We start from the raw sequence: 15,171 nt of genomic DNA on the forward strand, positions 1-15,171 counted from the left end.
TAGAATATTAGTACATCAGTCCATATGTAATAGTAGTGCCTTTTCATGAAGACAATTAAATCATATTGATAAAAGACTTGGTTTTTGACTTCCAAATATCAGGATGCACAGAAATTGGATCTTGAAAATAGTATTTGTGTATAACAAATGACAAGCAAATGAATTGTGTGTCTAAGTGCAATTTCTGAAATCAATTTGGAACTTTAGCATAGACATAAAAATACACATAAGAAATGTATAATTTCATGAGCAAAATGTAGGAAAAAAGGGACTGACCTGATGTGTGAGATGAGAGAGAGGAATATAGGGATCATACCAAAACAGATCAACTGATGTGCAGCTGAATGTAAATATCAATTTTGTTTTATGTACCTTGTTTTTATCTACTTTTATGCTGCTGTACTTTGTAGGAGTATCTCTAAATAGCTGCACTATATCTGTGACTGCTGAAACTCTTATTGACAAGGGAGGTTGTAATGATGACGATAGGATTGAATTGCTGAGAGGGTCAGATTTACTTTCCGCACAATGCCTGTTCTTCAACTTTATTTAAAATCCCCACTGATTTGTATGTATTGTTTTTTTGTTGTTGTTTTTGAATGAATTACATTTTTTTCTATGAAAAACAGCAAATCATATTAGTTTTCTCAATGCTGCAGATGAAAAAAAGCAGCTCAAAATTGTTAAAGATTTAAGCTTTTGATATTTTTGTAAACTTGGGGGTTGAAGCAGCTTTGTTGGTCCTGTTAAACTCTAACAACTGTTGTAATTTTTGGATGTAATGTGGTCCTAACTTGTCAAAAGAGAAATAAAGTCAGAAATGAATGTCTCAAGATTTGTGTTTTTGTTGTTATTTAATGTATGTGCATTATTTGAATTGCACTGAATACAAAACTGCCACCTGTTAAGCTATTTTCAACATCCGACGAGGCTTTTTGTTGTTTTTGTTGTTCCATAAGGCACTTTGTTCTTGTGCAATTGTCTTCATTCACCCCCACCCCACCCCCTTTTTTAAGTCTGCTTCCTTTAATGTTTTACTTTCCCAGATTGGTGGTGTGCATGTTGATGGCTGTATATGTGTGTATGTTGTGTGTGTGTGTGTTTGTTCACACACACATATACTTGTGTAATGTGATTGAGTGTGCAGCTGTACAGACTTCCTCCCTCCCCTCAAACACCTCTCTCGCTTTCTGTGTCATGCTCTCTTTCATATGCCTGCTCTTTCATTTTCTCTTTCATTCTTTGCCTCTTTTCACTCTCTTTCCATCCCACCCCCTCCCTGTGTAATGCGGCTGACACACAGGAAGCTCTAATCCTCGCACAATGTCCCCCCTCATCCCCCCTGAGCGTCTCTGCGCGGGATGAAGGGGAGGTGGAGACCGACCCGGCCAGCTGTCCCTAAAATGGCTCCTAATCCTGCCTCTGCCAGGCCCTCGAAACCATGACAACCTGTAACCAAGGAGAGAAATTTTGAGGTTGAGAGGGAGACAGAAACAATGAGCCAGAAACAAGGCATGTGGTAGAAGTTTGTCCACATGCATTCAGGAAGGGATAAAGACATGTCTCAATCAAAAATAAGGAAATCTTCGGGAGACAAGTGCCAAATATGCCCAAATGTTCTATTTAAACTCGGCTCTGCATGTGGTCCTTTAAACCGATGATCCCAACAATATGTTTGTAAATTATTGTTTTACAACTGCGTTTTGTCTGTGTTTATATACGATAACCATATTCAACTTTTTACGGTTATTTATTAATTACATTTATGGCACTTTAATAATTATACTGTTATAATCAGTTACAAAATAAATACTAAATAAAAAAGTTAAAGTAATAAAATATATACTAAAGTACCAGTAAAAACGGCAACAATGGGAAAGTGTCTCTTGCAAATCATGAAAAACAGATGTGGTGTGACATCCCACTTTAACCGCACGATGGCGACACACGCACAGGTGTGTATTGCAAATAATCCAAAGCAGTTGCAAGCACTCCTTTGAGAAACACACAATTTTTTGTACATTGTACATGGGGATATAGACTACAACATTCAGTAGGCAAGGTGGCTAAAATTCAAACCAATACTTTACTGTTAATAACGCTTTCTTTTATTTATCTTAGGGGCTCATCAAAACGAAGGCTGTATCATCTTATTTTATTCAAATATTTTTTTAATCACTTTCATTGTCTTGACACGTTTTTTAGTCATTTTGTCATGTACTTTTGAAATTTACATTCATTTGTTTTCAGTAGTGGAGTAGGCCTATTTTAGTAGCCTGCAAGGCAACATTTAATTTTTATTATATTTGATTTCAGTTATATTTCGATTAAATAATACATTTTAAGCGTTTTAATTTACGTTAACAACAGCGCTTTATATTCAGACAGCTTGCCTTAACGTCTCCAGCAGCAGCCTACAAAACGTCTTTTATTTTGGGGTCCGTTTAAATGGTATTTATCATAAGTCCATCTAGACGTTCATTATCTAATGGTTCAGTAGTTTAGAAAGAGCTGCGCTCTGTCTCTTTTCTCCTCCCCTTACTCGCTGTCTGTGTTTGCAGTCTGTATTTGACTGAGAGCAGAAGTTCATCAATCTCCTTCAAACGTCTGAACGGAAGGGAAGTCGAGCGCGAGCCGTGACAGAGACCACACGACTGAGATCTCACACGGCGAAATAAAATGAACTGCACGTCGACTTCGATCGCGTCTGTGAAAATGAACGGCAGATAAAGCATCAGTAGGCGACAAGCTGCATCCTGATGCCAGTTCAGCACCTGGAGGAAAAGGTAACGCACACCGTTCCGCTCAGCTCTACTTGCCGTCATTTAAAGCCTGAATTGTTATTTCATAATGGTATTATTTTGTTGTTTACTTACAAAGTTTCATATAGACAGGATTCTGCGTTTACTGCACATAATTATCACGATTAAAAAAACTAGTTAGTTTACAGTTTGTATAGTGCACTGATAAAAATTATTTTCACTTAATATGCTGCTTTACAGCAAGTCTGTGGTAAGCAGGCTGTAACCTTGAGTGATTTTGTTTTATAGTTGTTTTTCAGAGAGCTTATCAGCGTGTCCTGAACCTTGCTCTCTGGTCCTAAAAGATCTTGCATTGGTGTGGCTGTTTAATTATCACGTGCAGTAATTGCCTACTGTCCACCCATCATCTCAGTTCTTTAATCATCATCTCTATCTCTCTAGTCTTTCCTGAACATAACTTTCTTCTTTTGTGATAAGACCTTCCCAACTATTACACAGGGCAAATAATCAGATCTGTACGACTGCTGGAGCTAGTGTGTGAAAGGTGGAAATGATCCTAAGCGCCAACAGGTCTGAAAAGGCACGCACTGGCAGCTTTTAAAGACCTTTTTAAAATTTTGAATTCAAACAAGCAATTCCTACAGAATTCTACAACCTTAAGGTATAACGTGTAACAGTACAAAATTCCCATTCAGATTTCAGGATGTCATTAATTCTTATTAGTTAACCTATTGCCTTGTCAGTGTACCGTTTGCCATATTCAGCATTAATGGCTCACAACTTTGAGCTTTAAAAATACAAGCTGACAATTAACTACTCATATTCCTGTATGTGCATATTTGAAATATCGTCATGTGCCAGAAGATGTTTACCGGCCTGTGCTCTTGGCGTAGCTCTTTTTGAGTCCATTGAACCTTGAGGAGCATGTGACAGATCAGCATGCTGGCGCACCAACAAGTCTTCATTCTAAAAGTGAGAGAGAGTGAAAATGAGAGGGAGTTGAATAGGACTTGACATATTAAAAATCCCTCCATTTGGTCATAGGTCTTGGTTGACTAGAGATCAGTTGGATCAATGTCCACGTCAAGAATGGTGATTGATTAAGCCGTTGGCTGAGACACACAATCCTGTCTCACGCGGTAAGGAATATGAGCAATCTGGATGTTTTTCTTACATGTAGACCTTTTTTCTCTGTGCGACTCTGTTTACACACACCTTTAAAAAGCCATTTGCCATGACGTCTAATGGATCCATAATAGCCATATGTACGTTTGAAAAGCAAGAGTGTGTATGTGAGCTCTTTATGACTGCCCTGTTTCTTTGGAGATTGTGTATGAGCACGCATGTGTGTATAAATACTGACCACTCTTCTTCCGTTTTCCCCAGATGTCACCTGAAGATCTTAAGTACTAGCACAGAATTTTGTAGACCTTCTTAAAACCCTTGCAGCTGACTGTAGAACTGGTTTAGACAGTCTTTTCATATCATCCAACCCATCGGCTTTTTAAAACAATGGCGTCCTACAGCCCTGCACCCACGGAGGACCAGTCCTCAGAGGTGTCCAACGAGAAACCTGAAGGCGAAGCAGCTCGCAGGAGTCCATGAAACTGAAAAAAGAAATATCTTTGATCAATGGCATTATGTCTCATCGTGGGAAACATGATCGGCTCCGGGATCTTTGTCTCACCCAAGGCGTGCTGATGTACAGTGGCTCCTATAAGGTTGTCTTTGAAGTAGTGTGGACAATTGGTGGGATCTTCTCGGTGTTTGGGGCCCTCTGTTATGCTGAGCTCGGGACCACCATCACCAAGTCAGGTGCTAATTCGCCTATATCCTGGAGGCTTTTGGAGGCTTTTTGGCTTTCATCCGTCTTTGGACTTCTCTCCTGATCATCAGAACCCACCAGTCAGGCTGTGATAGCCATCACCTTCTCCAATTACATGGTGCAGCCCATCTTCCCTCGTGTATAGCACCCTCGTGGCCAATCGTCTGCTGGCGGCAACCTGCATATGTGAGTTGATGCATGGGGATGTGGGTGTATATATTTTGGAGTTGCTTTTATAGGTTACCTGGGAAGGTTTGTGGACCTCAAGTCTTTATGAACATAATTTGAGCTAAAAGAATCACAAATCCAGAATGATTTATCTATCATTCCAAAATTGTATTATATATATATATATATATATATATATATATATATATATATATATATTTATTATTTATTTTTTTGCTTCTGCTGAACAAAGAAGAAGAAGCTTTGAGGAATATACACCACTGTTCGAAAGTTTGGAGTCAGTAAAACTTTAGCTTTGCCATCACAAACATAGATGACGTTAAATACATTAATATCAAAATTTTAAATTGCGATAATATTTACAATATTCCACTTCATTGTATTTCCTTCTTCCTTGAGTGAGCAGAAGAGACACCACTGACCCCAAACCTCCAAAAATTCAAGTGCTTTGTGCCCTGGAAATGTTAAAACGTTGCATTATAGACTGTGTTTGTGATATTTTTTATGGTTTATGCCAGTTTGGAGCTCAACAGTTTGTTAGTTTCTTTTTTATATCAAAAAGTGGCCATTTCTCACATTTTCTGTTGCACTGTACAGAAAAAAGGAAGTGTTTGAAATTACAGAAGGCTGTGTAAAAGGTTAATGATGGCAGAAGATTTTGCGTTTAATTAACTCTTGAATTCAAACATAATTGCATGTCTGCATTCACTGAATGTTTGTTGGTAAAGTAGATATCACTGAAAGACTGTGATAGTGAGAAAACTGGCAGTAGGAAGTGGGTGCTCATGTAGCATTTTACTATTAACCTCACACAAACCCATAAACAAACCAACATTTACCACAGCAAGAGTGCAGGAAAGCGGCATAAAACATCACAAGACTTTTCAATAGGCGGCTCACAAACAAAGTGAAAAAGATCTATGGTATTATTCTCTGATACCATACTTCTTTACTAATGGCACCATCAAAGTATTTTTTCTTTGAAAGTCTGGCAGTATTTGATGTTGAGTAGAAAAGGGAAGAAGAAGAGAATGTGTCAGATCAGTGCTGCCGATGGGTTATGGGTTACATTCATGTGATCTGTCTCTTTCTCAGCACAGACAAGCATGATACCACAAAAAGTGCTGACACAAAAATTACAGTTGAACTGGCAGTGCCTTGAAATACTCCAGAATTTTTTGAAATCTGAGATTTTTTCCACACACCACATAATCTAAATCAACGGTTCTCAATTCCTGACACACTCAGCTGAGTTCAGTAAGCTCCCCATTGAGCTGATGATCTGAACCAGGAGTGTTAAATAAGGGAGACATACAAATAAACAGTGGCTTCCCAGGACCGGCATTGAAAAAGCACAGGGTCTAGATCAGTGGTATATGACTGTATGTATGTGGTCCTGCATTGGGCTATGTGTGTCAGACAAAATAGACCTTTAAACTGTGCAGCAATTTAGAAACTTGAATCTAGAATAAACATTTTGTTCCAGACTTAAAAGGCAACTTACATAAAATGTGTTTAAACATATTATTCCCACAGTCTAAATTAAATTGAAGTCTGTTTTACTTCCATTTCTAAAATGTGCAGCCAGTTTATCAAGTACCTTTTCCTTAATAAAAGTGGAATTGGTGTCAAGACGATAACAACATCATATCTCAGAAACTTGAATCTAGAAAAATATATTTTGAAAGCCGGAACTTTAAAAAAAAAAAAAGATTTTCCTAGAAAACTGTGGTTAAATGTGTTTTATAACCACAAAATCTGCACCTAAAAGTTAATCGACTGCCTTACCACACTTTGCATGCTTCCAATGAAAGATAAGAAAACACTACCAAGAATCCTTGATGATTTCTGGAAGGTAAAGTCCTTCCGACCAAATCGATCTTGCCCTGTGACTAATAGCTATTAACTTTCGGTATAGAATGAGAAATAAAGCACATTAAAAGAGAGTGCGATAACTGTCTGAAACGCATCTAGAATCTCAGGAACAAGAAGCACAACAATTTGTATCGTTTTCTACAAATATAATATGTACTTTCTTTTCATAATCTATTTAAAAGGCATAGTGTAATGTTTAATCTAAATAATGTGTATTATAGATTTGTCCTAAAGAGATAGTTCAGCCAGATTAAAATTATGCTTCATCATTTCCTTGCTCTCATGTCTTTCCAAACCTTACTTTGTTCTGCTGGAAGACAAAAGGTAAATACTTCAGACATTTCAAGATATATCACAATATGACATAATATGACATTATCACAATATGTCATTAATCTATATTTATCTATACTAATTTAGCTTGCTTTATCTTCCATAGAAAGAATGATAATATCACTTAGAGTGAGAAAATGATCAAAGAATGCTGTCTATTTTGGTTAATCTATACTATTTATCATACTTAATATTTAGCCTATCTAAAGCTAAATATAATCACATTCTCTTGATCACGTTCACAAAAAAAGAAATAGGTTGTATAAGTTTTATCACTTACTCATTTTGGCACAAACACCTCGATAGTGACTTGAAATAATCCTTAATAAATATGTTAGTTTCTATTTTACATTTCTATTGATTATTCATTATAAAAGATAGTATAGCCATACAGGATTGAGACACCTATCTGTGCTCTGTACTGCTCAATGCCCTTCTTAAGCAGAGACCATAGAGATTAGGGAAACAGGTGTATGCTCAAATTTATAGACTCAGAAACAACATTATTAGCAGCCATAATAGATAAGATGAAGTAGGAGCAAGACTAGAAATCTCTTTGTTTTTAAATGTGATCTAAGCTTAAAGGACACATGAGAGAGAATTGCAACATCCACATATTATCACATTGTTTTTCCAGCTGTACTCAGCTTGAGGTCAGACAGCATGAGTTAACGCATGTCACATGACACATTGTAACTTCTTCATTTGCAGAGTGAAGCGCTACTTAACCTAAACTGCCTACTCTTACTCTCAATTTCGGTTTCAGTTTTGCTGTGTTTATTTTATAAAGGAACGCGCACCATCGAGGGGGATTTGGTAAATACAAACACAGCATATTTGACTGAATTGTTTGCATGTGCCCTCATGGAATGTAGTATCAAAGCACAGATTAACACATAGCTGAGCCTTCTGCATGACAGAAAAAAATGCCCCACTCCACGATTTTACAAACTTTAGTGCTGCTCTAAGCTTTTCAGTCTCATGCAGAACAACCCAGCAGGAGTGCTAGGAGTCAGCAGCCCATTTTCCCTCAAGCCGGAGAAGACTACCTTACAAAAGCACACACACACACACACACACTTCACTCCTTTGTCTGAACCTCTCACACAATCAAGACATTCCAGGATTCAGAACAAACTGACTTCTAGAAGATCATTGATGTTACCTGTCTCTCTCTTAGAGAAAAGGAAGCACAAATATCCATTTCATGTTGTTGAAGTGATGTTGTGACTAGATTCACAAGAACACCTATGTGGATCCTTGAAGGGATAGTCCAACAAAAAACAGCTACCTCATTGTTTACTCACCTCACATGCCATCCCAACCACTTTACAGCTTCTAATTTCTTCTGTGGATCACAAAGAAGATTGCTTTGAAAGAATGTTGGTAACTAAACCTTTTGGTTCCTATTGACTTTCAAGAACACATGCAAATACATTAGAAGTTAATGGGAATCAAAACTTAAAAATATGTCTGCTTCAGCAGAAAAAATATGATAAGTGCAGATATGCAAAGATATCCACCTTGAGCTTAAAAAAATACCAGAGCCTGCAAGTGGCAAACAGCCCAGAAAATGTCGCCTGCCTTGAACTGTTTGTTCTGTAGGCTTTGCTGACCTTTGTGAACTGTGCTTTTATGTAAAATATGGCACACGCACTCAGGACTCTCCTTCACCTACGCAAAGGTCATCGCTCTCATCGCTGTCATCATCACTGGTCTGGTCAAGATATTTCAGGGTAAAGAGTTTTTACGTTTTTACCTTGGTATCTGTATATCTATATGATATAATCTGACTATGCTGGTATCTGTGTGTGTTTGTGATCTAGGTTACACACAGAATTTCAAGGGCTCTTCACAGGTTCATCTCAGGATCCAGGCGATGTGGCTCTGGCCTTGTATTCTGCTCTCTTCTCCTACTCTGGATGGGACACGCTCAACTTTGTCACAGAGGAGATCAAAAACCCTGAGAGGTAATTTACCTCTTAATTAAATTCATATTTTTATTTAATTTAGCTTTAAATAGTTTACAAGTGACACTCACAAAAATCTGTATATCTGTCTGTTGCCTGTCAAATCACTGAATGTCTGAACACAGCAAACATGTGATTAGATCACATGCCTTTTTGTGGGATGCTCAGATCCATCATGTGACAAGAGCTCTCTTTCAACCTTCCTACCCACAAACTATCCAAGCACTTCTGCATTTTGACTTCTGGGTAGGAGTAAAGAAATGACGTTTGAAACACATTTGTCAGCATTAGGCAAATTGATGATCTAGAAAGCTTTAAGAGCGGTAGACATAATTGTAAAGGTTTACAGGCCAGGTGAAGCGTGTATGATAATGCCATCTGCTGCCCTCTGGTGGCCATCTTGTTTTGCAGAAACCTCCCGCTGGCCATTGCTATCTCCATGCCCATTGTCACAGTGATCTACATTCTGACCAATTTGGCTTACTATACAATCCTGCCCATTCCTGCCATCCTGGACAGCGACGCCGTGGCTGTGGTGAGTATTCATCTCTGGTGCTTGCTTGAATATGTTTTTACTTATTTCTAAAACGAGCGATACAATAACACACACGCTGTTCAAAAGATTGGGGTCAGTAGGTCTTTTATACTCTCCAAAGTAGAATTTAGTCAATTAGATTTTCAATTCTACTTTTTATAGTTTAGCCATAACTGGCTTACTTTAGTCTTCACTATTAGAAGATACTTTATCGAAATCATTGAAATATTTTGCTTCATATTTCTGAGGAAACCATAATACTTTTTCAGTCTTCTTTTGTGAATAGAACATAAAAGAACAGCATTTATTTTAAAAGAAAAGAAAAAGTAGAAAAAATATATATACATATACACACACACACACACACACACACACACACACACACACACACACACACATATATATATATATATATATATATATATATATATATATATATATATATATATATATATATATATATATATATTCTTGTTGAAATAAAGTGTTCATTCCTTCTTGTAAAGGAAATTGTTAAAAAAAGAAAGGTATAAGTTTTATTTATCTAGCTTTTATAGTCTCTTGGCTTATTAAAGTTTTATTTCACAGACATTTGCAGACCAGGTATTTGGGTATTTTAACTGGACAATACCTGTCGCCGTTGCCTTCTCTCCTGCTTTGGAGGATTAAACGCTTCAATAGTCGCTGCATCAAGGTGAGTAGTATCTAACACCTGTAAAATCAGTGTTATTGTCACCACATTATTGAACTTCAGGGCCATTTCATTCTACTTTTCATTCTCGGCTCATTTGTCATTTGCATATCTCTACTCAGGTTGTTCTTCGTGGGGGCTCCAGAGAGGGCCACCCACAGATTACCTGTGCATGATTCACGCCACTTTCACCCCATCCCTGCCCTACTCTTCAAATGTCAGTCTCTGCCACCATTATCTCCATCTGTCAGTACTCCTGCCGTATCACATGCACTAATGTTCTGTTTCAATACTGTTTCCTTAAGATCGTGTATTTTTCTGTATAGCCATCATTCGTGCCTGTAAATCTGAGTAGGTTTTCAAATGTTAATATCTCAAATGTTAGTGATGGGGGCCATGGTTCTTGTGTACCTGTGTGTGGAAGATGTCTTTAAACTGATCAATTCATTACAGCTTCAGCTACTGGTTCTTTGTGGGTTTGTCTATCCTGGACAGCTGCATGTACCTGAGATGGAAACAACCAGACAGAACAACACGACTCTGTACAACTACACGAAACAGCATCTGGCTTTGTATCGTTGTGTGTTCTTGGAAGAAAGGGAAGCTAAATCCCAGCAACACTTTTTATTTCAACCAAAACCAATGCAACACCTATGATGCTTTACTGAAAACAGTTTCTTCCTCAAAGTAAAAATGAATGAGTAAGAATAGGACCTGTTGTTAGACAGCATTTCAACTAAATAATATCATGACGCCATAAAAGCCACAGTGTGTCAATTAAAGTCACGCGCAGAATATAAAGTTGCACTTTGTAATCAAGCCTTGTAAGTTGCAATGAAGAGTAATAAAGTCACAATCTGCATTTTCATAGTCATCATGCATGTTTGCACGAATGTATTGTATACCACAATGATATATATTATACTTCAATAATATGTCTTTGAAGTATATGCATTATATTTATAATTGATAAGATAATCTCACAAACTGAACTTCATGATTTGATAAATGTTAATGGGTTAATTAATGTTTGACTTTAGGTTATTATGCACAATGTGCATAACATCTGTTATTAGTCATTAGTTTATGTAATGTGTAAATACATTTACACCTCAAAACATATTATATACCATATTAATATATTAATACATCTATTTTCACGCGAGTACTTTTGGACAGTTTAAGTAAACATCTAAAAAGTAAATTGTATTATGTCTGAGACGTAACTGTAATTCCTTTAAAGTTCACCTAAGGAACTGCATTTAATAATTAGCAGTCTAACCCTCTTTTTATTTTTCCTGTTCGCTTTCAGCTCAGCCTGTTTTTCCCAATTATATTCTGCCTCTGCACAGTTTTTCTTGTGGTGGTGCTCATATAAAGTAGACCATTAACTGCTGAATCGGGCATTGGCATTGTTTTATCGGGAGTGCCCGCCTACTTCCTGTGTTGCCATCTACCTGCCACGCAGGCCTAAGTGGCTCAGGAAGTTTATTGGTAAAAGTCTCCAAATAGTGATTCAGGCTTACAGAGTTCATATATTGAAACTAAAACTAACGCTGTGTATGGCCGCTTTCATTCCTCTTCCCCCAGCATCTTCAGGTATCCTCATTCAGAAAGTGTGCTACTGTGTTCTTACCGAGATGGACAAAGTAGATGAAAAGCAGAGTAGAAGGAACGATGACTGACAGGAAACTGGATATCTCTGGACATGCAATACACGTAGCTGCTGAATCCACACTGGCTTATTACACAGATGTCGCTATTTTGATCAGATGTCAGGTGAACCTCCTCTTCAAATCAAAAGCAAGTCCTTTGTATTTATTAGGAGATATTTATGCTGGTTTTACCGAGAACAGTAAACCAACAACTCCAAGTATGAAGAAACTACCCTTGGGGCTTGGGTAAGACGTATGAAATTATAGCACTGATAAGAGGAATTATTTATGACATTCGCACTGCTTTCTAAACAACAATAAACCCAAATCTTGCACATTAATTGAACATAAATTTAGAAGCTGCACACCGAAAGTTCAATAAAACACACTGTGTGTTGAAGAAAGGAATTGCTACTACATTACAGGTTTGTATCTGAATATTGAAAAACAGTATTTTCCCCGTTTTATTTTTCTTTTCTAAAGACTGAAAAAACAAACATATGCTATTATGGATTTGTGATGTTACAGGTTGAATAAAAAAAAAGTAAAATAAAAGGACAAATTATGCAAAACCTGTGATTGTTAATCATGAATTCTCATTTAGCCAGCCTTGTTGCTTATGCTTGGTTAAAACTACTAAACAGATTCGCTTAGGTATGTATGCATGTACATGAATAGAGAGAGTGGTATGTTAAACAGGATTGCTCTTAATGACAAGATACAACACAACACCTTTACATTAAACACTTATTTAGTCTTAATTTACCACCCATCCCTTAGTCCTTCTTCTTGCACACAAAGCCTTCACAATTTTCATTGAGGTGTTAACCAATCGTATCTGCAAGGCCTTTTCTTTGTGTTGTTTCAAATTACTTGATTTTCCTGTTGACATTGGTGCACTTGATCAGCGAAGGGGGTTATAAAAGTCTGTTTAGGACCTTAACATGGGAGCAGAGATAAGTGAATTTGTGAATCACAAATCAAGAAACAAAAACCCAATGTAGCTTGAAACTACGCAGACATGTTCATAGTTCGTTAAAAGGTACAGGCACGTTTAACAAGATACGCTTAAATTTGAATGTACTAAAAAAGCATCAATCAAAAAAATGTTTGGGATTTCAAGATTTTTTCATTATAAAAGACAGTCTACTAGGGCTCTCACAGAGCTTTAGAGCAAACCTCACTCTGGCTGCCATTTCCAGGTGGCCTTTAATTTTCTTTTCTTCTCCTCCAGCCATGAGCCAACTGGGCATTTTTTCCATCCTGAGGTGAACAGATACAAAAACATTACAGAAAGATATGCAAAAGAAAAAGTGATTCAAAGTGACCAAGTGTTGTTTTTGTTAACTATATCTAATAAATGTAATTAGTCATTAAATAAAGGAATGATTCAAAATGAGCTTAAAGGGTTTCTCCTCCAAAATATATTCTTTTTTTTGTCAATCACTTAGCCCAATGTCATCCAAAAGTGTAAAAAAAAAGTTAATTCTTGAAATACTTAAGATATTTTGGTGAAACCCCAGAGGCTTGTGGACTGTGCCATTGACTGCTAACTAATGAAGACTATCAAGGTCCAGAAAAGTATGAAAGACATTGTCAGACTAGTCCATCACTGGTTCAACCGGGAATCGCGTATGAAAACCACAAGAATACTTTTGTACAAAATGAAGACAAAATAAAATTGCTGGAAGCAAATAGCATACGCTTTCTGTGTTAGCCGCAATACTGGATGCGTTGTTTTCATTCAAATGAAAGGATAACCATAGAAACATATCCGTGGTAAGGTGTTTCAGTATGCCAAAGAGGTCTGGAGTAAGAGAGTACGCTATTTGTGGCCCACTGGATATTTTCTAAATTGTTAAGTACGGTGACAATATTTCAGCTTTTTTCCTGTACAAAAGTATTCTCATAGTTTTATAAAGCCATAGTTGAACTAATATAATTTTCGGACTATTCTGACGATGTCTTTCTATACTTCTCTGCCTTTACAGGCAACTACTTGGCTGTTTAATGGCTAGTCATAAGCCTCCTGGTTTTCATCCAAAATATCATAAATTGTGTTTTGAAAAGGAATGGAGTCTTTAAGGGTTTGAAGCAACAACTGATTAATGACAAAATGAAAACCCCTGCATACAGAAATAAAAGTTTATTCAAAAATCCTAATACTATGTTAGTAGAGTAAACAACTATAAAGAAACACTAATAGAGAGATAAGACAAAAACTAAAAATATTTTACCTTCCTTGATGCTTTATCAAACCATCATTGGGAGGAAGTGCTGGTTGATGCGATGCCTGGGATAAAGTGGGGTAGAATCTCTGTCTCACTTAACTGGTGTGCCTCAGCAGCTTACCTGACCCAGTGAGAAGAGGTTAGGAGGTCATCCAGTAGAACACCGCCTGTAAACACAAGGCGAGATCGAATGACGCTATGAAATCACTACAGCATGACAGGAGAAGACAGATCAGGTCCTATGATAAATACAGTTGAAGAGGGGGAGGCGAGAGACTAACAGTGGGAAGTTAATCATTATGGGGAGGATCACATGGCATGATCCTGAAGACAGCCTTCATGGCCTCTGGGGATTGGGGTTGTCCACACCAGATTCGCCCCACCTGTTAAAAAGATTTTAAATATTTTAAATTGTTGCAATACACCAAAACAGGTCTGTCAAAATACAATCGCAATAAGGTTTCTCAAGCTATACGATAGCTTTATGCAAGATCACAGACCAAACTCTAAATGTTTTAAAATGTAACATGGAAATATAGAGATTTTGGGGTTTTTTGAAGTGAAAATATATTCTCATTGTGTGAAAAAGGCTTTGAAACACATTAAATATTTGCTACATTAAAGAAAGTAATTAAAATGGTTTTGGACTGACATGACAGTCTATAAATGGCCAATTTTCATTAACTACGTAAATAATTACCTTTACGATGGCAAACATAGTGCCAGTCACGATAACGGGGAGAATGCATAGCGATCAGCTGCGGTTAGGTTCAGGAACTACCAGAGGCCGCCTGTCTGCAAACTTCTGTACGGAGATATGCCATCTTACGCAAGGCAAATGAAGAAAGAGATGAAGATCGAGCCTAAAGAGTGAAGGGGATAAAATTGCACATATGATTGATTACTAAGCACCAGCTGACAATCAAGCATTTGATCTCTCAACACCCAAAACAGATGCTCACAATAATAAAAGCATTTTAAAGCTACCGGACTCCGTATCACAGGCACTAGAAACTCCACGCAAAGGGTTCACGCTGCGTTTCTTCTGAAACATCATGAAGTCAGTGTATTTGAACTAGAAAGAAAATGAGTTATTTTAAATGTA

At 37.2% G+C, this 15,171-nt stretch overlaps 1 long non-coding RNA gene and 1 pseudogene across 2 annotated transcripts; both read left to right on the forward strand.

Moving 5' to 3' along the window:
* Positions 1–2,030: 2,030 nt before the first annotated feature.
* Positions 2,031–4,176, forward strand: LOC122348295. 2 transcript variants are annotated; one of them, XR_006251301.1, is made up of 3 exons: positions 2,031–2,062; positions 2,562–2,786; positions 4,149–4,176. It is a non-coding gene; the product is annotated as an uncharacterized LOC122348295 (long non-coding RNA). The 2 variants fall into 2 exon arrangements; XR_006251300.1 differs by lacking the exon at positions 2,031–2,062 and adding an exon at positions 2,436–2,451.
* An 88-nt stretch (positions 4,177–4,264) lies between these two features.
* Positions 4,265–11,865, forward strand: LOC122347896 (annotated as a pseudogene).
* Positions 11,866–15,171: the final 3,306 nt, after the last annotated feature.

This window comes from Puntigrus tetrazona, chromosome 7, assembly GCF_018831695.1.
Source record: "Puntigrus tetrazona isolate hp1 chromosome 7, ASM1883169v1, whole genome shotgun sequence".
In the NCBI taxonomy this organism is placed as follows: domain Eukaryota; kingdom Metazoa; phylum Chordata; class Actinopteri; order Cypriniformes; family Cyprinidae; genus Puntigrus; species Puntigrus tetrazona.